The sequence below is a fragment of the Diabrotica undecimpunctata genome, chromosome 1, assembly GCF_040954645.1.
Source record: "Diabrotica undecimpunctata isolate CICGRU chromosome 1, icDiaUnde3, whole genome shotgun sequence".
In the NCBI taxonomy this organism is placed as follows: Eukaryota; Metazoa; Arthropoda; class Insecta; order Coleoptera; family Chrysomelidae; genus Diabrotica; species Diabrotica undecimpunctata.
In genome coordinates this window covers 143253330-143279063 of record NC_092803.1, presented here as the reverse complement: position 1 = coordinate 143279063, position 25734 = coordinate 143253330, and the positions used below count along the sequence as shown (strand labels likewise).

The 25734-nt window shown below is 31.1% G+C and overlaps 1 long non-coding RNA gene across 1 annotated transcript; it reads right to left on the bottom strand.

Moving 5' to 3' along the window:
- Positions 1–2305: 2305 nt before the first annotated feature.
- LOC140440549 (uncharacterized) lies at positions 2306–25694 on the bottom strand. The gene is made up of 2 exons (XR_011950866.1): positions 25451–25694; positions 2306–2507 (listed from the first exon to the last, which is right to left on the bottom strand). It is a non-coding gene; the product is annotated as an uncharacterized lncRNA (long non-coding RNA).
- Positions 25695–25734: the final 40 nt, after the last annotated feature.

Genomic DNA, 25734 nt, shown 5'->3' with positions numbered 1-25734 from the left:
TCCTCGTGATAGTCTTTTGTGCTTTTGGACTGAAATTTCAACAAACCATGCTTAACAAATCCTTTTTCACTGCCAATGTGAGAAATTATTAATATACTGCCAGAAGGTGGGGAGATACCAGTAGACCAACCTTCCATAAAGGCTTGCATGGCGCTTAATATTTTTTTATCTGACCAAATTTTTTTTAGAGTATGACCTGAATTTACCCACGTTTCATCCTGGTAGAAGATTGGCCTTCGAATCTTGGCTTTTAGAAGTGATATTCGGTCTGATTTCTCCCACCGGAAATTTAATTCTTTTAAAACTTGCCACAATTTAGTTCGTCCGATATGAGGCAAATCCGGGTCGTCTGTAACTTCTTGTAAAATTTTGTTTAGGTTTGGTATTTCTTTATTGAAAAAAAATTTATGAATTTTCCTTCTAATACCATTTTTGGCAAATTCATCAATTTCAATAGGCTTTTTCCCTCTCTTTAATTGTTCGTTTGTGTTTGGGTTAGCTATACCGTGTTTTTTTCTTTTTGATAGGAGCCTATATATAGTTGACTCCCCTACGCCAGTCATGTTGGCACAACTTTCGACTATGTTGCGAACAGTGTTTGTGGAATTCTGAAAAACCACAGCATCGTGAACATTCAGGACAATAGTCTTCTCTCTTGGTGAATAGACAGACTTACTGACTGTACGCAACAGTACCGGTGTAAAACTTGATGCTATTGATGATAAAGCCATCACAAACAATCCAACAAAACGAGCACGAGCGAAAGGTACGTATATGTTCGTAGCTATATGGAATAAAAAATCACTCACGCACTGCATATAATTCGCAAAAGAAATATTCGAAGCGCTAATTACTGCCGTAGACGCGGAAACACCATCATCATCATCATTAGCTTTTACAACTCTTCGTGAGTTTTTGCCGCGTTTACTATTGCCTTCCATTGATTCCGATCCTGTGCTATTATTTCCCATGAGCTTACTTCCATCTTCTCCAGGTCTTCCCTGACTGCGTCTTTCCACCTTTTTCTAGGCCTTCCTGTCGATTTTCTACCATCTGGTCTTTCCCAAAACACATTGCTAATCAGTCTGTCGTCATCACTCCGTACCACGTGGCCTGCCCATCTTAATGCGGAAACACCGATGAGAAGTAAATTACATGCGATCAAAAACGTACTAAACAAAAAAATTGTTTTCGTTCGTAATAACTTCACCCTTTCAAGTTTCGAATATAAACTGAACAGATGAGGCACGTGGCCAAAGCCAGCATCTTTATACCCATTATATTATTAAAAATCTGGGGAATTCCATTCTAATTATCTTGCAACGAATAGTACCTTTGGATATGAATTCCAGGTTTTCTAGTAAAGTGATTAAACGCGAAGATTAGTATTGAAATATCCAAAGAGATAAGGTGTTATTACAAAATTGTTAATGGTTAAATTCTTATTTTTATTAATATAATATAATAACCAACATTAGCCGTGAAAGTTTTAATTGTTTTTTGCTAAATATATTAGTATTATAATTATTAATATTATATATAACAGTATTAAAACATTATATTATTATTTAATGAATAAACACCTCAGGAACGTCTATGATGATACAAATTTTACGACCGTTTTATGACTTTGAGGCACATTTTGTGCTCTCAACAATTTGTGAACGGAGAATAACCATGTTTATCTGGATCCGGAAGCAAAACTAATGCATATAAACGTTGAATATCACAAATGTTAATTGTTTACAAGATATAGGACTGCATGCCAATGACTAAATTGAGGTAGTGGCATCCACATGGAATAAAAAAGCACGAGGATATTCTTTAGTTATACATAAATACAGTAAAAAAATTTGCGGTAGCAAACTGTGTGTTTACCAGTTATTATATATTTTATTTGATATGATATTTATTTCCTTTTCTTGGCATGATATCTGATTTCTCTATCTGATCATGTATATTTGATTATTTTGTGTTATAGTTTGCATTTGATATATTTGAATAATAAAGAAATGAATGAAGAGAAGATTGAGATCAGAAGGAAAAATGACCAAAAAGTATATTGGTATAACATTAGTGATTGCGGCATATAACCACACATCCATCAAAATTGATCTCAAAAACGCAAGGCTTTATTTGGTAGTATTCTTCGATTTTATGATTTTTAAAGGTCATTTGACCATTTATACGAAACTGTAAAATTCCTAAATCGCCTTAGTTCTATATAGTCTAATATAGTCAATAGATAATTAATAAAAAAAAAATAAAAACAAAAATTACATGATATTTTAAATTAAATGCTACATTGTTATATGATCGGTTATATTACTTAATTTGATAATACATAAATCTCTCTTCTTGACATTTTGGAGTTCAATTGAACCGATTATTTATTCAGAAGAAGTGGCCTCCTCTGGCTAGACGGAACTTTTAACGGCTTGGACGGAGCTTTTAACGGCTTAAATTGATACGTACAACAAGCCCAATTGTCGACCAAACAGTCTACGCTAAAATTAATAACAAATAGTTAAGCATTTAACAAATTTATGTGTATAAATGTATATATATATATATATATATATATATATATATATATATATAATATATATATATATATATATATATATATATATATATATATATATATATATAATATATATATATATATATATATATATATATATATATATATATTATGATTTTTAAATTAATTAGAAAGTTAATTAAAATTTATATTTTAATGAATTACAATATATCTAACTAACCAAAAAATATATATTTTTTAATGAATATGTCGCCAAATTTACAGACGCCAAATTAATAACTAGATTTTTATTATATCTAGAAGGTTCTTATTTGGGCTCAGAAATACCTTTGTCTTAAATATATTAGTAATATATAATAAAATATATAATATTGGGTTCAGAAATACCTTTTGCCTTAACTTAGAATTCAACACTAAACAGGAGTAGAAAGAAATAAATAAAATTCAATTTTTTTTCAATACACATATAAACAAATTATTTAGAAATATCAATGCCCCCTATCTTGAACAATTAAAGATTGTGCTTTAACTTGTGCAAACTTGTACGGCTTTAACAAATAACAGTATAACAGTAAAATACATTACAAAAAATTAACAAAAGAAAACCTTACAAATTAATTATTTGTTTCCATTCAAAATTTCTAAAAAAGATAGGGTTAACTTTCAATTTTGAGATGTTAACTCTCTATCGCTTTTGACTGCCAGAAATATCCTTGTCTATGATTTTTCTGATTAATAATAACTTGTTTTAACTTCTTCTTCTTCTTCTTTTTATGTAGACATGACTCTGTCTGTGTTTTAATGTGCCTAAAGTAAGTTGTCATTCCATCGTTTTCGTGGTCTTCCTACTGATCGTCTTCCCATTGGGGAACCGTCTCCAGCCGTCTTTAGTACTCTATTTGTTGTCATTTGGTTTATGTGAGTGTTCCATTCTACTCTTCTATTTCTTACAAATACAAATACTCTCATACTCGTACTCTCCAAATAGTTTGACTTTAATATTACATGATTGCATGATGTTTCATATTTGGCACCAAAAATTTTTTTTGTCAATAAAGTTTTTCTCGTAGCTAGATTTTTTTAAATATTTTTAAGTAAAAATAGAATTAAAATTCTTATCTGAGAATTTATTTTTGACAAAAAACAAAAATTTATGCGGTAAAGGGTTAACTTATTTGGCGCGTCACTGATTAAATTATTAATTTAATTTAAAATACAATTTGCTATTGGAATGGCATTCTGTTCGGAAGGATTTACAATTTTCAAAATCTTTTTACTGGATTATTGGAGGCAAATCTTAATATAATGACTAACTGAAATTCGGTAGCGACATCTGTAGTTTCATCGGCAATTCGAGATATATAATTTGAAGATTATAATTTAATATAAAAACCAAAAACAACATACAATGAGTTAGACAAAGAAATATTACAACAAATAAAAAGAAGGAAGATCTTAAATAAATCTAACAAAAGGGGAACCGACGAATATAGAGAACTTAATAGGCAGATTAGAAAAGAAATCAGACAATAAAAAAGAAAAGAAAACGAAAAATTAATAACAACAACTATTGAACAAAATAAGAGTATGAAATGCCTCAGACCGACACTAGGACGACGTCAGATGATATCATTAATGGGAAAAGACGAAAATGAAATCACAACTAGAGAAAACATACTGACACGAATAGAAGAATTTTACACAGAACTTTACAGAACACATCAACAAGATGATGAGATGAGACCAGCACGGAAATTAATAAAAAATGTTGGATCAGAAATAATGCCAAAAGTAACAATTTCAGAGGTAACTACAGCATTGGAAAATATGAAGAGAAATAAAGCTGCAGGAGAAGATAATATTACCACAGATATGATATTAGAAGGAGGTAAGGAACTAATTGCAATTGTAACTAAGCTTGTGGACAGTTGTTTACATCAGGGCAAAGTCCCTAAGAGCTGGAACAACTCTAAAGTAATCTTATTACACAAAAAAGGTGATAGTCGAAAATTGGAAAACTGCAGACCCATCAGCCTACTGTCACACCTGTTTAAAATACTCACCAAAGTCATAACTACTCGACTAACAAGGAAATTAGACGAATACCAACCATATGAACAGGCAGGTTTTAGAAAAGGCTATTCAACTTCCGATCACCTGTTAACCACAAAAATAATAATAGAAAAATGTAACGAATACAAGTTTCCAGTTTTCCTAGCATTTGTAGACTACGAAAAAGCTTTCGATACCATAGAACACACGGCCGTAATAAACGCAATGCAAAATTGTAGAATAGACAGCAGATATATTAACTTAATAAAAGAAACTATGAACCAAGCTACGGCTACATACTACCTAAATGAAAATGAACACACGAACCCTGTACCATTAAACAGGGGAGTCAAACAGGGAGATACTTTATCACCCAAACTGTTCACCTTAGTTTTGGAGGACGTTTTTAAAAACCTAAATTGGAAATATAAGGGAATAAACATCAATGGCCGCTACCTCAGTAATCTACGATTTGCAGATGACATAATCCTGATAGCTACTGACCTACAAGAAATGCAAACCATGCAACTACATACCGAATCTTCTAAAATAGGACTGAAAATGAATTTAAACAAAACAAAAGTCATGCACTCCGAAGACACCGTGACAATAATAAACGATAAAGTTATAGAAAAAGTTGAAGAATATATATACTTAGGACAAAAAATAATACTAAATAGGGAAATTCAAACTAAAGAAATAAAAAGAAGAAGAAAGCTAGCTTGGGCAGCATTCGGTAAACTGAACTATATACTCAGAAATCAACAAATTCAATTACATCTTAGATCTAAAGTTTTTGATGCATGCATTATTCCGATATTAACTTATGAGGCACAAACATGGACAATCACAAAAAAGAATATGAATATACTTAGAGTCACTCAACACGCGATGAAAAGAGCAATGCTAGGTATATCACTTAAGGACAAGAAAACAAACACATGGATAAGACAGAAAACCAAAGTCACCGATGTGGTGCAAAAATCATTAAAGTTGAAATGGGAATAAGCTGGACATGTAGCTAGGAGCGATCTAAACAAATGGCACAGATCAATTTTAACCTGGAGACCATACCAACACAAAAGACCCAGAGGCAGACCTCCTATGAGATGGACAGATGATCTGAAAAGGACTGCCGGGAAAAATTGGCTACAAGTAGCGTACAATAAAAAACAATGGAAAGGAAGACTTGAAAAGGCTTATGTTCAGATGTGGACGTGAATGGCTAGACGAAGAAGAAGAAGAAGAAGAATTTGAAGGGGTTGGAGCAGAAAGGGTATAAATACGTCTAAGTTAGTTTTGAGAAAATGACTTCCAAAGTAATTTGCATTTTTAAAATTCTGTACAACCCGTTAGTTTAATAAAAAATGTTTAAAAATTCTAAAGTAAAATTTTGTTTTTATTGATAAAATAATAGATTTGATAAAGGGTTTAATTCAGTTAAAAAATTGAATTTGGTGCACTTATACCGTTTTTGCACCAACACATTTTTTCATGTAGTTTAAGTAAGGAAAAGTAAATAAATACAAACAGTAAAGTTTCAAATCAATTTTATTAATAAACAGAACATTTTTGGAATTACCATTAAGATACAATAGAAGTATCTACAATTAAATTTTCTAAAACAAAAAATTATTCGTAGTGAGAACTGATCATATCGTCTTCGTTTTCATTTTCTTCTGTAACTTGATCAACTGCACTCGGTCCCGGCTCCATTGCTTCTTCTGATGTGTGATCCTTTTTTTTTTTATTTTTTGTCGCCGCACCTTCGTGTTTCATATTCGTATAGAATGCATGGTACACTGGAGATATATAATCCAAAAGAGTTTGCAGATTTTTCCATTTTTCAAGCTTAATTGGCACTGAACTTATGTGAAGTTGCGTAAAAGTTTCACTAATACAAAGCGATGGCCGTCCAGATAAGTTGGACCTGCATAGACATTATAGGAATGTACTGATATCATTCAAAACTGGCTTAAATTCAAACAAAAATAAGTCAAAGTTTTTTGCATATCTGAAGTATGCGATATCTCTAAATTTAAGAGGTCTTCCTTCTGTATCTTTTTTTGGATCTTTTATAAGCTTATTAAGTCCTTCAAACGAAAAAAACATTTCCTTTGTCATGTTGTAAACTATAAATTTTTTGCAAGAACTTTCGATTACGTTTCTCCAGTGGTCGAGAATAAAAACTTAAGGATTTCTTTTTTTGCTTTTTTCAATCAAAGCAAAATTCCTGTCACATTCCATATAAGTGTGACCTGGCTCAAGGAATTTGTGATGTATTTCTTTAATGTGGGTGGCTTCCACTAAATATATAAATAACTTGCAAATATTTTTGTTTTTATTTTGGCCCCCACACGAATCGCTGTATGCTATTACTTTAGTAACAGTGAATGGTAGGGATTTGAAAAAATGCACAAGGCACGACCCTATCTCCTGTGAACCCCTGCCAGACACAGTTCCATCCCATGTGTACATGTGGCCTGCTCCAGTGAGCAAATTATGGACGCAAAAATTGTACGTCCACAGTTGCCTTAGATAAAACACCCTTGATGTAGTAAGTAATGGCGTGGCCAACGTTTGCTGTAGATCGATACATATTACCACAGTATCCTTCGAAGTTTTGTTGCTTTTAATATCCAGTTCTTTCATATTACATGCCCTTTGCGCCTTTCTTTAATAAAGTTCTAAAGACACTGTAGCATTTTTAATACTAATTTCGTTTCCAGAGTTCTTTACAATATTCTGCCAGTTGTCGCACTTTGAGCAGGTGTCGGTGTGGGGCTTGTGAAATCGCAAATTAAATTCACTGTTAAAAACATTACGATAGTAACTCATCTTAACGACTGGCTTATTATTTTCGTTACAATATTGTGTATATAATAAGTACATCTTTGCAACGCTAAGATCTGGAGAAAGATATCGTGTATTTAAGTTATCTTTACGAGAGTAGTGGCTTTTGTATGTAGGGAACATATTTATATGCTGAATTACAGTCTCTCGAGTATTCTTGTAAACTTTGTTACCACTTTCATTTTTTCCCCTTTTATCAGGCTCTGTTATACCAAATCTATCAGTTTTTTCATATACTGTAGTAAACCGTCTATTACTAATATCAAACGTTTGGAGGAAAAATGCTTTACATACTCGCTTATTTATTAGCATGATTTTTGTAGAAAAATTTCGACGTTTTGTAGATCCTTGATTCCTCCTAGCAACTTCCTCCTTTGTTATGCAAGATGATAAATATGCTGCTTGCAAGTCGTAACTAGGAAGCTTATAAAATTTATCAAATAGAGCTTGTCTGTCTACCTCAGATATAATTTCGTTACACTTAAATCTGCATGTATGATCAAAAGGTCTTAATTGCTTACTTGAATGGATGACGTTCTTGTGTCCTACATACTGCTTGCCTTCGATTCTTAACTTCTTTTTTTATTTCTTTTCCAGGCGCCGATATTCCTGTTTCGTTTTCTTGTTTTACTTGTCACGACATATGTAGATTTGCTAGCACTGCTTGACTCTGACTGTTCAGATTCTTCTTAGGAATGTACATCATCGTCTTCTGGTCGATAGTCTTCATCTTCTTCCGTTTCGTAAGGATCTAACTCGGATTCAAAGGCATCTGAAAAAACAGGAACATAACCATAAAATTAAAGCTGATTATTCATTTTGATCTTACCCTTTTTGCTACTACTAACCATCTCCAAAAATACAAGGTAATAAATAATATATTTCGGTTTATATAACGCACATCAACTATGTGCATAAAAACCTTGTAAACACACAACTTCAATGAAAACGCACTAGCTGCAACAAGTACGTTAAACAGTCTACTAGAAAATGTTAAGTGCACAAACGGTACAAGCGATATTATACCCGTTCTGCTCCAACAACTATGCAGGAATTGTTAAGTAGGTTTTTCTACCAATTAATAGATGGCACCAGGAGTAACTAAACACGCTTATATCGTTTTTACTCTGAAAGAACACACACTCTAGTATTATTTTCTGCACTTAACTCAAAAAATGTAAAAATGACAGTTATACCCTTTCTGCTCCAACCCCTTCATTTGATTTGTTAATTTCTTTACTCTCCCCTTAATGGTAAACGCCAAGCATACAGTCAAATATTTTATTTTGTTTACTTTTAGAGGTCCTTTTCAGTACCTTAAATACGGTTGCTTTATTAAAATGATCCTTTAAATTAGTATCTAACTGGTAACTAAAATCCCCGAAAAACTCCTTTATTTGTTGATTCTTCCGTTTCCACAATATTATACAGTTTATAATAATGTTTAAAATATACCTGGTTTTATCAACTTGTTTTTACCTACTGCATAATAAAATTTTGTCTATAAGCCGAACTTAACCGAGTCATTATATTAAACTTTCCGAGGACAGAGAAACTAAAAATATTATTTATATGTTCCTTGATATTTTTATGTACATATATTTCTTATAATTACATCTTTATGCTGTAAAAAAATTAACAAATCGTATTTGGTTTGGTTTTCCCGCTTTATACTTGGAAAAAAGTAGTTTTTTTGTTTTTTTTTTTTTTTTAAATCGAAAACATGAAGTTTGCTTAAAATTTGTCAAAATACTTCTAGTCATCACTTATATAGTTTGTTTCACGAAAAATGGTTGAGTGCTTAATGGTTACCTGAGTTGATCCTATTGTGTATACAACAGTCTCTCAATAAATTACCGAAGTACACAGGGTCGCACTTCAGAAAGTTTGTTAGTTCATATATTTCATTGGTAGCTGTGTAATGCACGATTATAAAAATATATTAAATTATTTCATATGGTATTTTCAGGTTGTTTAAGTGAATATACTTGATAATTGAACAATTTTTAACATGAAGAAAGTAGTTTTTTTGTTCTACGTGAATAATTGTAGTATATGGATCTAAATTCAGAAAGGTACTTTCCTTCACACTTTTTACACGCTTAGGACTGTCAGCAAAAAACTGGAGTGTTTAAAAGTTTTTGCTCTTCCTAATCGGATATCGTTAAAAATGTACAGTAATAATAGTTCTATTTACAGTATATACATACAAACGAATACATAATGTACAAAAAATAGAAGAATTGAAAAAAAAATATAGAAAAATATTTACAAAAAAAAATACCCAAAATAACCAAAATATATTTATGGATTCCTAAATACCTAATTCTGTTTCGCTGTCGCTATCCTCTTCAAGATTAATAACAATTGGTTTAATTATGTGATTAAAAGTAACATATGAATTTTCTAGGTTCATTACATGGCGTACTGAATTTTTACAACTTTCTGGGGAGCATTCATCAACACATTTCCTTATTAATTCGACTACACTACCACTTAAAGTCGGAGAAACATTTTGTGACCTAACATTTGACTTTAGTTGGTACCACATATGCTCTATGGGATTAAATAAACAATAGTAGGGCGGAAGCCGTAACACTGTATGTCCCATGTCCTCGGCCAATGCGTCACAAACACATACTTTTTTAATAGAAAATGATTTTAACACTTCTAACAACTCTTCAAAATATATATCGTTTGCTAACAGGTGGTTTTGAATTTCAATTTTCGTGTTATTTGCACTTGGAGACTTATGTAATTGACGACTGTGGTAACTTGCATTGTCCATTACGATCACACTATTTTGAGGAAGGTTAGGTATAAGACAATTCTTAAACCATTGCTCAAAAAGCTCTGCCGTTGTATCCGCATGGTAGTCTACGCAGGAGTCTTTAATGTTCTTTGCAGAAAGCCATATGGCATTTGGGACCCAACCATTTTCTGATCCTGCATGTAAAATTGTTATTCTTTTCCCTTTGTTTGATGGAGCTTTTGTTTGACACCTGTTAAAAGAATCGGACCATCTTTTGGATGATGTTTCATGAGTGTCAAACCATGTCTCGTCCAGATAAATTATTGGTCAATCTTATGTACGGTACTTTCTTATGGAAGTTATATATTCAGTACGCCACTTTTGTAAACGATGTGACTCCATAAACACTTGCCTTTTGTCAATTGTACGATATCTGAATCCCATTTTAGTCAAAATCCTCCAAAGACTAATGCGGCTACAGTTTATTTGTGTATCATCATTAGTAAGCCGTTGTTTTAAAGCATCTAATGTAGGTATCCGTTGCTCTTCGTACATTGTGTAAATTTTTCGTCTTATTAAGTCTTTATCACTTTCGTCAATACATTTGGTAGAACCGGCATCCTTACGCTTCCTTCTTGACTTAATGGGATTTGATGTAATTCTTTTCACTGTGGTTAGAGGTATTTTCGTTAAATCAGATATTTCACTGGCAGCAGTATTAGCAGTAAGTCCTCTTGTAAGTAAAGAACTATATATTGTTTTTACGATATCTCTAGCGTCAGCAGATACATGCTTTTTCTTTTCTGGAACACTGGAAGAAGCACCATCAATGTTTTTCCACGGACGCCATATAATGCTGTTTTATAGGTATAAATAGGTATAACACTGGTAACACTTGTAACACTTTCAACTAAATGAAACAAAATGTATATTTAAAAATTTCTCATCGGTTTTATATACTTTTACAAATTATACAGAATAGAGGGAACCTGTATCATTATTCCAGGAAATACTTAACGATCAACAAATTTATTGTGGTCATTAGAAGATCAACCATTGATAGTGAAACTCACTGTTAAAATGTTTACAACTTTATGAAATAAAATGTATTCTAATCGTTTTTATAATTTTATACGATTTTTTAATCGTTTTTATATTACCAGGAATTTATTATACAAACAAGATAACGACACTCCACAGTAGCTTCAATTTTACCTGAATACTTACCTGCTCAACTAATGTTGACTAAGCTGATGTACTTGCGGTCGGGTTTTATTGCAATCATTAAGCACTCAACCATTTTTCGTGAAATAAACTATACCTTCTCAAATTTTTTGAATGTGGAGTTTGTTTTTTGAAGGGTGCAGATCAACCTTAATCATTCCGTTTTCTGTATCAATACACCATTCGCAAGCTAACCGCGTCTTACCTTTTAGTATGCTTTTGAAGTCAAATCTCGAGCCATACTGAACTGGGGTCGGTAGTCAACTTGCTTGAATTATTTGATTTTTCGTAGAGATTAAATTAGATAATGATAAATAATGTATGTAGATAATGCATTGATATTTAAAGAAGCATAGTTAAAACAAAAATATTTTTAGTGATTAATATATTTTCCCATCAATATATTTTTTACAGCCAGTGCCATGGCCTTATGTCCCTAATAAGTTTTTTAAGGTAAGATAAATTTTATCATTATACTTAATTGTATTGAATACTTTGGCATTTTTTTTTATTTTTCTTCTTCTCCTGTTTTGTTTATTGTATACAAGAAAACGATAGAGTTATTTCTAAACGCACATAAAAACCCTAAGATATGAACATCTAATTTACAATTTGGCGTCTGTAATTAAAATCATTGAGATGTATTAAATATAAAACTGAACAAAAAACCTAAATTTATTTGTTGTTTGTTTTGTCAAATCTATTGAATTTCATGAAATCAGTAACTTTATTTAAATTTATAATGGACTGTTATACTCTTTGAAGATGGCGCCTTGTAATTAGTTTTTTTTTAATATTTCCAGAACGCTTTTATTTAGAAAAACTAAAACTGGTACCATTATTTATTCTCCAGAGTTGAATCTATTTTATAAATTGCTAATTTCTAGTACCGATCATAGGCATCCGTGTTGGGTAGATCAACGATTATTTTAACGCATAACTTTTTTGTCTTTGCCTATTAAGAATTTGTGTTATTTAATTATTAAATTTTCAGGTATTCTAGTACTAAAAGATACTCTTACTTCAAGTCAATAGGATACACCGTTGTCCAGAAAAATCGATTTGAAAATTTTTTGTTTTGTAGTCATGAAAGTTAAATTAATATTTTTTGCACTAGTTGGCTTTGACCTGTCAACAGAAGTATAACCTACGTTTTTCATTCTCAAATTGTGGTCCCTTCGCTAAATTTATCTTTTAGTTTTTTACTTTGTGGCATGTAAATCCAGTGACTCACAGCTCAAGTGATCCAGTAGCTACTTAATAAAACTAGCTTGTGTCAGTGACCCAATATTGATTAGAAAAAAATTACATACTGAAATTAAATTGCTACAAGTCTTTTTAAATAGTATAAGCTATTATTTGGATTTAAAATATACCATACTTAAATGACAATAAATATTTAATTATGTTATGTATGATTTTGATGTCACAGCTAAAATGATGCAAACTTTAAAACAAGAAAATTATTTAAACAAACAAACTCCACGCATTAAAACATGATTGCAAATATTTTGTAGGTCCTCTTTCATTATCAATGACAGCCTGCAGTCGTCTAGGCATTGACTCGACCAACTTTCTAGTGTACTCTGAGGAAATTGTGTCTCAAGCTTCAGTCATTTTTCCTTTCAATTTATTTCTATTAGATTTTGGCGCAGTATTTACTTTATTTTTGAAGTTATACTTCTATACGCGCGCTCCACGTTGGAAATTTGTATGGGAGTGAATCTGTGAAATCATTACATATGTAAGATAATGAGTAAGAGAGACAGAAGATATATTTCTTGCTCTCCCTCTTCCTCTCTCGAATATAAAAATGTTCCTTTTGTATATATTTAATATTATATATTATATATATATATATATATATATATACATATAATATTATATATATATATATATATATATATATATATATATATATATATATATATATATATATAATAACATATTTATTAATATTATTATTTAGATGATATGTTTTGTATTATTTATTAAATGTTCATTATTATATTAGTCTTTTGTATTTCAAAATAATAATCTCAATAAATCACTGTATGACCCAGAACTGTCAATTTTGAAATACGTTTGTGTCATGTACTCGGTAGTAGTCAGTATCCCCGCCTGTCACGCGGGAGACCGGGTTTCGATTCCCAGTCGGGGAGGACTTTTTTATTAATATTATTACATGGTAAAATAAACATATGCGTAAGTAGAAAAGTTATGTATATTTTTGTCATTTTTAAATACTTATGAATATTGTATGTTTTTTTGTATTGTATTATTATATTGAATTATGTTGCACTGTATTTTAGTGTATTTTTTTTATGTATATTATTGTCATTTTTAAATACTTATGAATATTGTATTTTAATTTGTATTGTATTATTATATTGAATTATGTTGCAGTGTATTGTATTGTATTTTTATATTAATAACAAAATAAACAATGAATTTTACTGCAGAGTATGTGTAAAAAAATTTTTGCATTCAACTCCTTTCATACATATATGAAAAAAAAAAATATAAATTTTCATCAAAATATTGATTCAAACCTTCATTTACTATACTTCTATTACAGGTCAAATGTTGTTTATTAATTGTTAGTAAGTTGTTATTTATTCTGTTTCTCTTTCTACTATGTCTTACCTATAGCATTACATATGTAATGATTGTGCAGATTGACTCCCAAATAAATTTGTAACGGCCAATGCGTGTATGGAAGTGTAACTTCTACCGGCAGTCCCACTGGACTGCCACACCCGTTTTTTTTTAATTTCAACCAGAAATATTCAATAACATTTAAATCTGCTGACTGGGCTGGTGTTTTAATGACATTTCGGCAATTATAAAGCAACCAAGTATGAACCTGATATGACGTGTGTTTTGGATCGTTGTCCTGATAATTCCGGTAATTGTTATTAATACCTAATTTTTGAACACTAGCGGCGAGATGTGCTTTAGTATATCCAAGTACATGTATTTATTCATATTTCTTTCAATAAAATGCATGTTACCTACTCCTGCAGATGACATACACCCCCCCATCATTACTCCACCTCCATCGTGCTTTACGGTAGCTTTAATATTTTCCAATTTTAGTTCTCCATTCGGCTTTCTCCACACCGATATTTTTCCATCGGACCCAAACAAGTTTATTTTTGTTTCATCAGCAAATATTACTGAATTCCAAAAGTTCATTTCTTTGTTAATATGCTCCTTAGAGAACACCAATCTAATACGCCTATTTCTTTGGTTAATAAAAGGTTTATTTCTACCAGTTCGACCATGTAGGATATTCTTTTGTAATATCCCTTTAATTGTTTTGGGGTTATATTTTTTTCTAAACTGTCTTTTCACCTCATCTCGCAATTTTGGTGAACTTTTTGTAGGATTATTTGCTATTTTTCTGACAATCCATCTTTTCTCACGTTCGGTAAAAATCTTATTTGGAGCTAACCTTGATTTATTTTCAACTTTATTTTCATTTCGGTAACATTTAATAATGTGCTGAACTGTTGATGAACATTTATTTACCATTTTGGATATGTATCTTTGGCTATATTCATTTCTGCGGTGAGTATTAATTAAATTTCTTTCTCTAATCGTATTTCGGCGACACATTCTTAAATAATTTTGTTATTTGCCGATTAAATACTTTGAAATATCAAATTAAACATAAAAATAACTGCAATATGAATTTAATGCAACGCCCACTTTGCAAATTTCAAATTAAAAGTTCTGTAATGCTTCATCTTACCTGCATCATTTTAGCTGTGACATCAAAATTATACATAAAATAATTCAATATTTATTGTTATTTAAATATGGTATATTTGAAATCCAAAAAATAGCTTATGCTATTTTAGAAGACTTATAGTAATTTAATTTCAGTATGTAATTTTTTTCTAATAGATATTGAGCCGCTGACAAAACCTAGTTTTATTGAGTAGCGACTGCATCATTTAAGCTGTGCGCCACTTTATAACAATTTCAATTAAACAAAAATACTTTTTAATAATGATGAATATGCTGATGTGCTTTAGTTTTTGGCGAAAGGAGCTGTAAATCACGAGCAGCACAACGTTATAGATACCCTGAAAAATTTTCCAATCGTGATCCCACTCACTCAATGTTAACAGCTCTTCATCAACAATTAAGAGGAACAGGTTAGTGGTTCCAAAAAATAATGAAAGAGGATGACACTATTATGTAACAGCAGCACATAAAGATGTTATTTTAATGGCTTAATAGCTTTCGCTAGATAGTTACAAAATCAGAAAAATCAAAATGGGAATTTTTTCAGGTATATTTTGTTTTCGACAAAGCTCCATTCACAAAAATGGAATTTTTAATGTGCGTAATGCCCAATATTGGTCGTATAATGCTGAGAATCTTGTTCAACTAACGAAACTTACACTCACAAGCGTAGGGAGTGTAGTCAGAATCCAAAACGGCTTTTCCAGACCCTTCCATTGTAAAAATGGACTGAGACAGGAAGATGGACTGTCGTGTTTCTTATTTAACCTTGCACTAGAAAAAGTAATTCGAGAGTGCCATATTAATACGAATGGCACCATCTTTAATAAATCTGTACAAGTGGTCGGATATGCAGATGACATAGACATTATTTCTAAGTCCACAGAATCTCTGATCGAAGCATTTCGATCACCAAGGGCGTTTGCACTTAGAATGGGATTAAAAATAAACGCACAGAAAACCAAGTATATGTATTGTACTAGATCAGGCAACCAGATACCTAGACTATTAATTGATGATCTGGAACTGGAAGATGTGGACACCTTCGTCTACCTGGGCTCGCTACTGACCAAAGACAACAATGTCAGCGAAGAAATTAAAAGAAGAATAATGCTTGCCATGCTTTTATGGCGTGAGGAACCATATGGCCCCAAAACTACGCAGAAAAATTAAAGTTACCATATATAAAACAATAATAAGGCCAGTGTTAACATGCGGGTCTGAAACGTGGTTACTTACACAGATGGACCAAGAATTGCGTAAACGATTCGAGAGAAAAATTCTAAGGAAAATATATGAAGGAATCCAAGAACAGGGTTTGTGGCGTAGACGCTACAACTTTGAGTTATATAAAAGTTTTGGGGAACCTGACGTTGTAAAATGTATTAAATTAGCACACCTTCGATGGATAGGACATGTAATTAGGCGAGATGAAGTTGCAACGATCAGAAAAATTTTCGACCGAAGAGGACCAGTGGGAAGACGAGCCAGAGGAAGACCAAAACTTAGGTATCAAGATAACATAGAGGATGAACTAAAATTTATTGGAGGTAAAGCATGGAGAAGAGTTGCTAGACATAGGAGTGAATGGAAGATTGTTCTGAGGAAGGCTTTGGCTCATAACAAGCTGTAATGCCACTGATGATGATGAATGCTGAGAATCTCCACGTTGTTCAAGAATTAAAGCTTCAGCATAGGTTTAGCATAAACGTCTGGATAGGAGCAGTTAAAGATTTTCTACTTGGGTCGATGGAATTGCCTGCTCGTTTAAATGGTGCTGATTACTTACATTTTTTGGATAATGTTTTTCCTGATTCATAAGAGGATATGCCTTTAAGAATTCGTCAAAACTTACGTTTTGAGGTATGAAATGTTTACCACATCGAGCATCTTTTGTAACTATCTACATTTGATGTTAGTTCCTTTGTGTTAATTTCGTTCTATCGTAATAAATAGTTTGTTTTTAAAATCCTTTAAATAACATTTTGATTCAATTTGATTTTTTGCTTACTTTTCCAAACTTTTTTTTTAATTGTGTGCTGCATTTATAGAAACAAAAGATAATTTATAAAATTAAATAAGGTACCTACCTATTAATTTAACTTTCATGACGAAAAAATGAAAAATTTTGAATTCGATTTTTAAAGAAAATGGTGTATCCTACCGACTTAAAGTAAGCGTACCTTTTAGTACTAGAATACCTGAAAATTTAATATTGTAGTGTAGAGAATGCTTAAAAGTTAAAAACAAAAAAATTAGGCATTAAAATAACCCTTGACCTACCCAAAACGGAGACATATGACCGGTACTAGGAAATTCGAAATTGACAAAATCAATTCAACTCTGGATGATAAAAAAGAATATAATAAGAAACTAATAACAAAACGATGAAAGCTTTATGAAAACAGGATGTCTGAAGCTGCCAACAAAAATAAATGCATGTGGCAAATTGTTAGTGAAATTAGTGGTCAATTAAAAAGTGTAAATTCAATAAAAGTAGAGGGTAGTCCTCAAGAGATTGCTGATAAATACATGATCCACTTAAATACTACTTTAAATAACACTTTATTCTCAATTACAATACACTGAATATAAAGACAACATTGCAAGTAACATAAATTTAGTGTTTGTCGCACCTGTGACAGAAACTGAAATTATGGATATAACTAAAAATTTCAAAAACAAAATGAGTTGTGGAATTGATGAAATACCCACTAAAATCCTTAAACTTTGTATAAAGGAGATAGTGAATCCTCTCACTACAATCATAAATAATTCACTAAAATCTGGTGTATTTCCTGAATGCCTGAAAACTGCCATAGTAACACCTGTTTACAAAAAGGGTGATCCTAAATTAATTAATAACTATAGACCAATTAGCCTTCTATGTTCCTTTTCAAAAATCTTAGAAATGACTATGTATAGGCGTATAACAGAATTTTTAACAAAATGTCATATTATTAGTGCAAATCAGCATGGTTATCAACAGGGAAAATCAACTCAGACTGCGATTTTTTAATTTGTCTGGGATATTTTGAAATGTACTGAGATTGGTCATATGGCTTTGGGTCTCTTTTTGGGCCTATCAAAGGCATATGACTGTTTAGTGCATGACCTATTATTTGATAAATTGGAGAAATATGGTATACGTGGACCAGCATTGAATTGGTTTAAGTCCTACTTGGCAAATAGGAGACATTTAGTAAAAATACATAAAAACACTGAAATAGGCATCTCATCTGAGAGCACTATCAATATTGGAGTACCACAAGGAAGTGTGATTGGTCCTTTACTGTTTGTGATCTAAATCAATGATCTTCATGGTCTAGTGGCTAATACTACTTCCAGCATAACAAATTATGCAGATGATACAAACATTTTAGTCAGTGGTAAAGACATGTCTGTTCTAAGCGTTAATGAATAGGTTGGTTTTAAATCAAAATAAAACAGATCTTCTTTTGTTTAAGACAAATTATGCACATTCAGATATGCCAAACAGTATTATTGTAAATAATGACACTTTAAATATTAGCAGCAGTACCAAATTTTTAGGATTATATATTGACAGTTTTTTATGTTGGGATAAACATGTTGACCAGTTATGTATGTCTTTGAGTAAAGTGATTTACAGCTTTAGAGTTCTAAAAAAATACATGAATAGTAACTCATTAAAAACAGTGTATCATGCTAATTTTGAAGCAAAATTTAGATATGGTCTAATAAATTTTGGCCACAGTAGGGACATAAATAATGTATTTCTGGTTCAGAAAAAAATAATCAGAGTTATGTTTGACTTAAAAAGTAGGGAATCATGTAGAGGGCATTTTAGGAGTAATAATATTTTAACAGTTTACGCTGTATTTATTCAAGAATGCTTACTGTTTCTATATAAGAATAAAATACTCTTTAGGAACTTTGAGCCCAATAGTATAGTAAATACCAGGTTATATAATTATAAAATTCCAATACACAGGTTAAGCATAACAGAAAAAAACGCTCTTTATTGCTGCATCAAATTGTTTAAAATGCCTGAACCTATTAAAAGGGAGGAAAGATTAAGTTTGTATAAACATCAAATATTTAAATTACTGGTAGCTCTTGAGCCATATTCTGTGGAGGACTATTTGTATATGTAACGGTTAGGAATAAGTAAATAATATTTTCGTTTGTGACACTGTTTTTTTTTAAATAATTTTATGTTCACGGAATGTATATTATTTTCTAAAAATAAAGATATTGTTATGTTAAATAGTTGTACCAGTTTTCGTTTTCCTTACTAGAAGCGTTTTGGAAGTATTTTCGGACTAGGTGAATTAAATTTGGGGAAGTTAAATTGTCTTAAAATTATCTGAAAAATCTACAGTCTTCGTTCATATATAATATATATATATATATATATATATATATATATATATATATATATATATATATATTGTTATGATATGTAAAATCGAGAAAAATATTGGTTTTGTTTAAAAATATTTCAAAATTCAATAACATTAAAATAATTCAGATAAGTAGGATAATATCCAACAAACATTTCGAAGAAGGAGAGATTAATTTCTTGAATTACCTGTACCAAACAAAAAGTAAGCTTTGCATAAATTATTTCTTTGTTATACTTGAGTGACCCGCATAATTTTAAGTGAAAACAAAAAGACAATTGAACGGGGTTTTCCAAAATACATTAATGCAGTGATTAGGGACAAATAGAAGAGATTTTAGATAGAGGTTTTTGTTAGTTTTTAAGAATTATAGAAAATATTATTTGTAAATAAGTTTTAGGAAATTTTATAATTATAGGTAAAAATTTGTTTGTTATCGAAATGAAAAAATGGGGGAATTGTGACGAGTTTTGATTGGCGGAGATTGAAAAAGGTTGGATAAGTATGTAGGAAAAAGTTTAGCAAGATTGAGGAGAGAGAAAAGATAGGATCAGTTGATTTTCCAAATCTGTAAGAGGAACAGGGATTGTTCTCTGGCGGTTCCTGAAATGTAGCAAGCAGTAGTGTTGAATGTTAGTGAGTTTTTGTGGAGTTAGTGTATCTGACAGGGGCTGAAGCAGCAAAATATTGTAAGTCATATTTCTCTACTTATATTCCAAGAGTCACTGTTCAGGCCAACGAGAGATTCAGTTTATCGTAAAGAGAAGATATTCCAAGAGTCATTTTTCACTCGGGCCAACGAGAGATTCAGTTTATCGAGAGGAGAAAGGCTATCATAATTTGAATGATTTGTGCTTTTGAAGGAGATCATTAAGGACGATATACTTGCAACAATCTGTGTAAGATTGCTGATTACATAGGGAGCGGTTGAGAGGAGATAATATAGTCTACAAGGAACAAGGATTTGGACCACTCATCATCAGAGAGAGATATTTTGTTTTCTGACTTCTGACACAATTTTTACACTTAATTTAGAAAGTATATAAATATTTTGATTAGGAGAGTTAGAATAGTTCGGAATTTTGAGATTTCAATTAATATTGTTTGTACCATTAATTTTGATTGTTCACATACGTAGAACAAAATTTTTGAGAATCATTATATGAGATTTGTTTATTGAAAACTTTTGAGTGTGAATTATTTCATTATTTTTATTTCAATATATAGTGTTAGATCATATGTGTTTTTTATTATTCCGGTATTCTCTGGACCTTACCTTTCACATGTAATAGCATAGATATTGAAGCACGAATTTAACCCTGAGATAAAAGAATTAAAAATTGTGATAGAGTCATAATCATATCATTTAAATAATTTTAATTAATCAAAAAAATTAATTAGCTAATTATTGCTTGGCGCACCAAGACTTTAAATATCACAATAACTGGCTTCCAAAACGTGGGGCTTAAAAATATCGCAGCTTTACATTTGAAGGAAGGGAAAGAGATCTGGAATAAGTACAGGTGATCCAGAGATAAAAACATATAACATTGAGGGAATTTGAATTTGAAAGTATTTTGACAATTTTTCCAGGGAATATAAATTTGATTTATTGATTGATTGTAGTTAGTGGATATTTACTGCTATTGAATTATTTGATTTTATTTTCTTTACCAATCGTACATTTGATATTTATTTGGAATTATTTGAATTTTACTGATTGCATATTTGATATTTGTCGTGAAAATTTAATACATTTGGGGAGAAATATTGTCGTGTTCTGAAACATATAGAGTGTTGTAAAATTTCACATTTGGCGGGGACAAAAACAGTAACGAAAAGAAACAACATGTCTACCACAAGGAGTCAAAGCAAAATGCAAGAAAGGAAGGAGGATAACAGAGAAGAGGAAACAATTGTTGAAGAAGGATCGGATAATGAAGGAAATGTTACAATAGTTGAGGAGAAAAAAGAATTATCAGGAATAGAGAAAATATTACAACTAATGCAATTACAGACACAACAAATACAAGAGAATCAAAGGGAAACAAAACAGACAATGGAAGAAAACCAACGGGAAACAAGGCTAGCAATAGAACAAAAATTAGAAGAAAATGATAGAAAAATGGAAAAGCGTTTTGACAAATATGAAAATGAGGTAAAAGTCTGTTTAGAAAAAGTCAGAGAAGAAACAGAGAGGAAACTAGAGATGCAGAGAGAAGAAATAGAAACTAAAATGAAAGATATTAAGACTGTACTCTTAGACTGTTAGATATTAGGACTGTGTAAAAATTTGAAATGGCGCTACAAGAAGACAGGAAGGAAATAGAAAGAAGATTAAAGCAAAATGAAAAACAAATGGCAGAAATTGAACTAAGAGGGGTAGAGAGAAAAGAAGTTATCATCCATGGAACAAGCGAGTCGAAAATACAATTTGGCGGGGATATTCGGAAAACACACCCAGTACCGTTTGTTAAAAATTTGAAAACCAAATTACAACATATTAGATATTTTGACGATTGCAAAGAAACAATTAGAAACCATTTGAAAGAAGGAGCAGCGTTATGGTATGAAAGCAAGGAAGATGAGTTTGAAAATTGGACAGATTTTGAAAATAAATTTCTCAACTATTTCTGGGGGAAAAATAAACAGAGAGAAATCAACCAAGAGCTACAGAATGGAAAATATCACGAAAAAATGGGAATATCTGAAGAAAGATATGCTTTGCAGATATATAACAATTCAAAATATCTAGAATACAAATATTCTACCGAACAGCTGGTAGAAATGATCAGCAGACATTTTGAGGAAACGTTGGAAGATCACGTGATTTTGAGAAACTATCAAGATATTGATAGTTTGTGCCAATTCCTTCAATTAAAAGAAGCGAAAAGAAAAGAAATGAGAAATAGAAGACAACATGACCAATATAATGGACCGGAAAGAAGGTATTCATCAAATTATGACCAGAGAAACCGACATCCCAGATCAACAAACGAATATAGGCCGAGAAATTACAATAATTACAATAGACAACAAAATTACGATAACCGGAATGATACACAAAATAGAACAAATGAAAATCACAACAGGAATAGAGATGCACAAAATTCTCCGAATAGGAATACTAACGAACAAAGGGACGATAGAAATAACCAGAGCTTCCAACAACAAAATAGAAGGGAGATGAATCATGTAGCAATAGGAAACGACAGACAAATTTCTAATTCTAATCTAATATTTTTAGATGCATTTATAAAACATAAAGCGATTAAAATTGTGATTGATTCTGGATCGGAGATATCGCTAATCAATAAAAAACTAGTAAAAGAATTAAATTTGGACAGATTTGTGTATAAGATTCCTAGGGTTGATTTAGTGGGTGCAAACAATAACAATTTGACGACAGTAAACGAAGGCTTGGGAGTACAGATAAGAGTGGGAAACAAATTCCATATTATGAAATGTGTGGTGATTGAAGATTTAAATCATGATATGATAGCGGGAATTGATGAATTGAGGAAAAAAGATATCACCATAAATTTTTCGGAAAATAAACTGGAAATCAGAGCAGAACCAGACAACACAGGAGAAGAAAAGCAAACAGATAGGAAAACAAATTCTGGAAGGATCAATACACAGGAAAAACGCAAAGAAATCGATATGACTGTAGAGGATAAACCGAAAGTACAAGAACAAGATCTAACAGAAAAGAAAAAGAGAAGGAAGAAAAAGAAGAAGAGTTCGAAAAGAAAGCAGGAAAATAAGATGGAGACCAGAGAAAAACAGGAAATAGAAGGTACAGAAGAATTGTTGGCAACCGACGATAAAACAGAATGGAAGCAGGAAGAAAAAGAAGGTATCATCAGAGAAATGAAAGGAATAGAAACATGGTGATCGGAATACCAAAGGGAATTAGAGGATAAAAAGAAAACAGAAGAAAAAATGGCATTGATGGACGAGAATCCAGAATTTTGTGAAGAAGTATTATGGACAGTGAACACATGTGAACAAAAGGTGGATGAAAGAAAAATAAATTGTGGAAAAAACATGGAGAAGGAAATAGAGAAGATTTTAGGAAACCATGGAGATTTTGTTAATAAAGTAAATCAAGTGGTTAAAAATTATGAACTTTCTTTTAAGGGAAAATACTTGGAAAAATTTAAAACGAAAATATATCCAATCCCGTATAAAGACAGGCAATATACGGGGTATTTTAACATTCACGACATTTGTCAGTATCATAAGTAGATTTTAATAACATAGTGAAATAATTTGATCCTAGAAAACTTTTGTCATTTTTAAAATTTAACAAAGAGTTTTCGGCAGATCAAATGGCGGGGATTTGTTATGATATGTAAAATCGAGAAAAATATTGGTTTTGTTTAAAAATATTTCAAAATTCAATAACATTAAAATAATTCAGATAAGTAGGATAATATCCAACAAACATTTCGAAGAAGGAGAGATTAATTTCTTGAATTACCTGTACCAAACAAAAAGTAAGCTTTGCATAAATTATTTCTTTGTTATACTTGAGTGACCCGCATAATTTTAAGTGAAAACAAAAAGACAATTGAACGGGGTTTTCCAAAATACATTAATGCAGTGATTAGGGACAAATAAAAGAGATTTTAGATAGAGGTTTTTGTTAGTTTTTAAGAATTATAGAAAATATTATTTGTAAATAAGTTTTAGGAAATTTTATAATTATAGGTAAAAATTTGTTTGTTATCGAAATGAAAAAATGGGGGAATTGTGACGAGTTTTGATTGGCGGAGATTGAAAAAGGTTGGATAAGTATGTAGGAAAAAGTTTAGCGAGATTGAGGAGAGAGAAAAGATAGGATCAGTTGGTTTTCCAAATCTGTAAGAGGAACAGGGATTGTTCTCTGGCGGTTCCTGAAATGTAGCAAGCAGTAGTGTTGAATGTTAGTGAGTTTTTGTGGAGTTAGTGTATCTGACAGAGGCTGAAGCAGCAAAATATTGTAAGTCATATTTCTCTACTTATATTCCAAGAGTCACTGTTCAGGCCAACGAGAGATTCAGTTTATCGTAAAGAGAAGATATTCCAAGAGTCATTTTTCACTCGGGCCAACGAGAGATTCAGTTTATCGAGAGGAGAAAGGCTATCATAATTTGAATGATTTGTGCTTTTGAAGGAGATCATTAAGGACGATATACTTGCAACAATCTGTGTAAGATTGCTGATTACATAGGGAGCGGTTGAGAGGAGATAATATAGTCTACAAGGAACAAGGATTTGGACCACTCATCATCAGAGAGAGATATTTTGTTTTCTGCAGTTTTTTCTTTTATTGATGACACAATTTTTACACTTAATTTAGAAAGGATATAAATATTTTGATTAGGAGAGTTAGAATAGTTCGGAATTTTGAGATTTCAATTAATATTGTTTGTACCATTAATTTTGATTGTTCACATACGTAGAACAAAATTTTTGAGAATCATTATATGAGATTTGTTTATTGAAAACTTTTGAGTGTGAATTATTTCATTATTTTTATTTCAATATATAGTGTTAGATCATATGTGTTTTTTATTATTCCGGTATTCTCTGGACCTTACCTTTCACATGTAATAGCATAGATATTGAAGCACGAATTTAACCCTGAGATAAAAGAATTAAAAATTGTGATAGAGTCATAATCATATCATTTAAATAATTTTAATTAATCAAAAAAATTAATTAGCTAATTATTGCTTGGCGCACCAAGACTTTAAATATCACAATAATATATATATATATATATATATATATATATATATATATATATATATATATATATATATATATATATATATATATATATATATATATATATATATATATGCCTATATTGTTGATATATAATATACTTACGCAATATTGAACTGTGTTTGACATTCCCAAAACGGGATGCAGTAGCAGTCCACTTCTGGTAAAGGTTCTCTTCTATAGAAACCATTAGTGTCCTGCACTAGGAATATTGCTAGTAAAATGCTCACGACGATGATTTTGTAAGACATAGTAATGTGTATATTCAGAGATGAATAAACATTGGTGCAAAGCTTTGTATTTATAGTTTGGCACCAGTAATAATAGTCTATTGTTACTGCTCTTATCAACATAATAATTTAATAGGTTTTTTTAATCAGTTGTTCAAA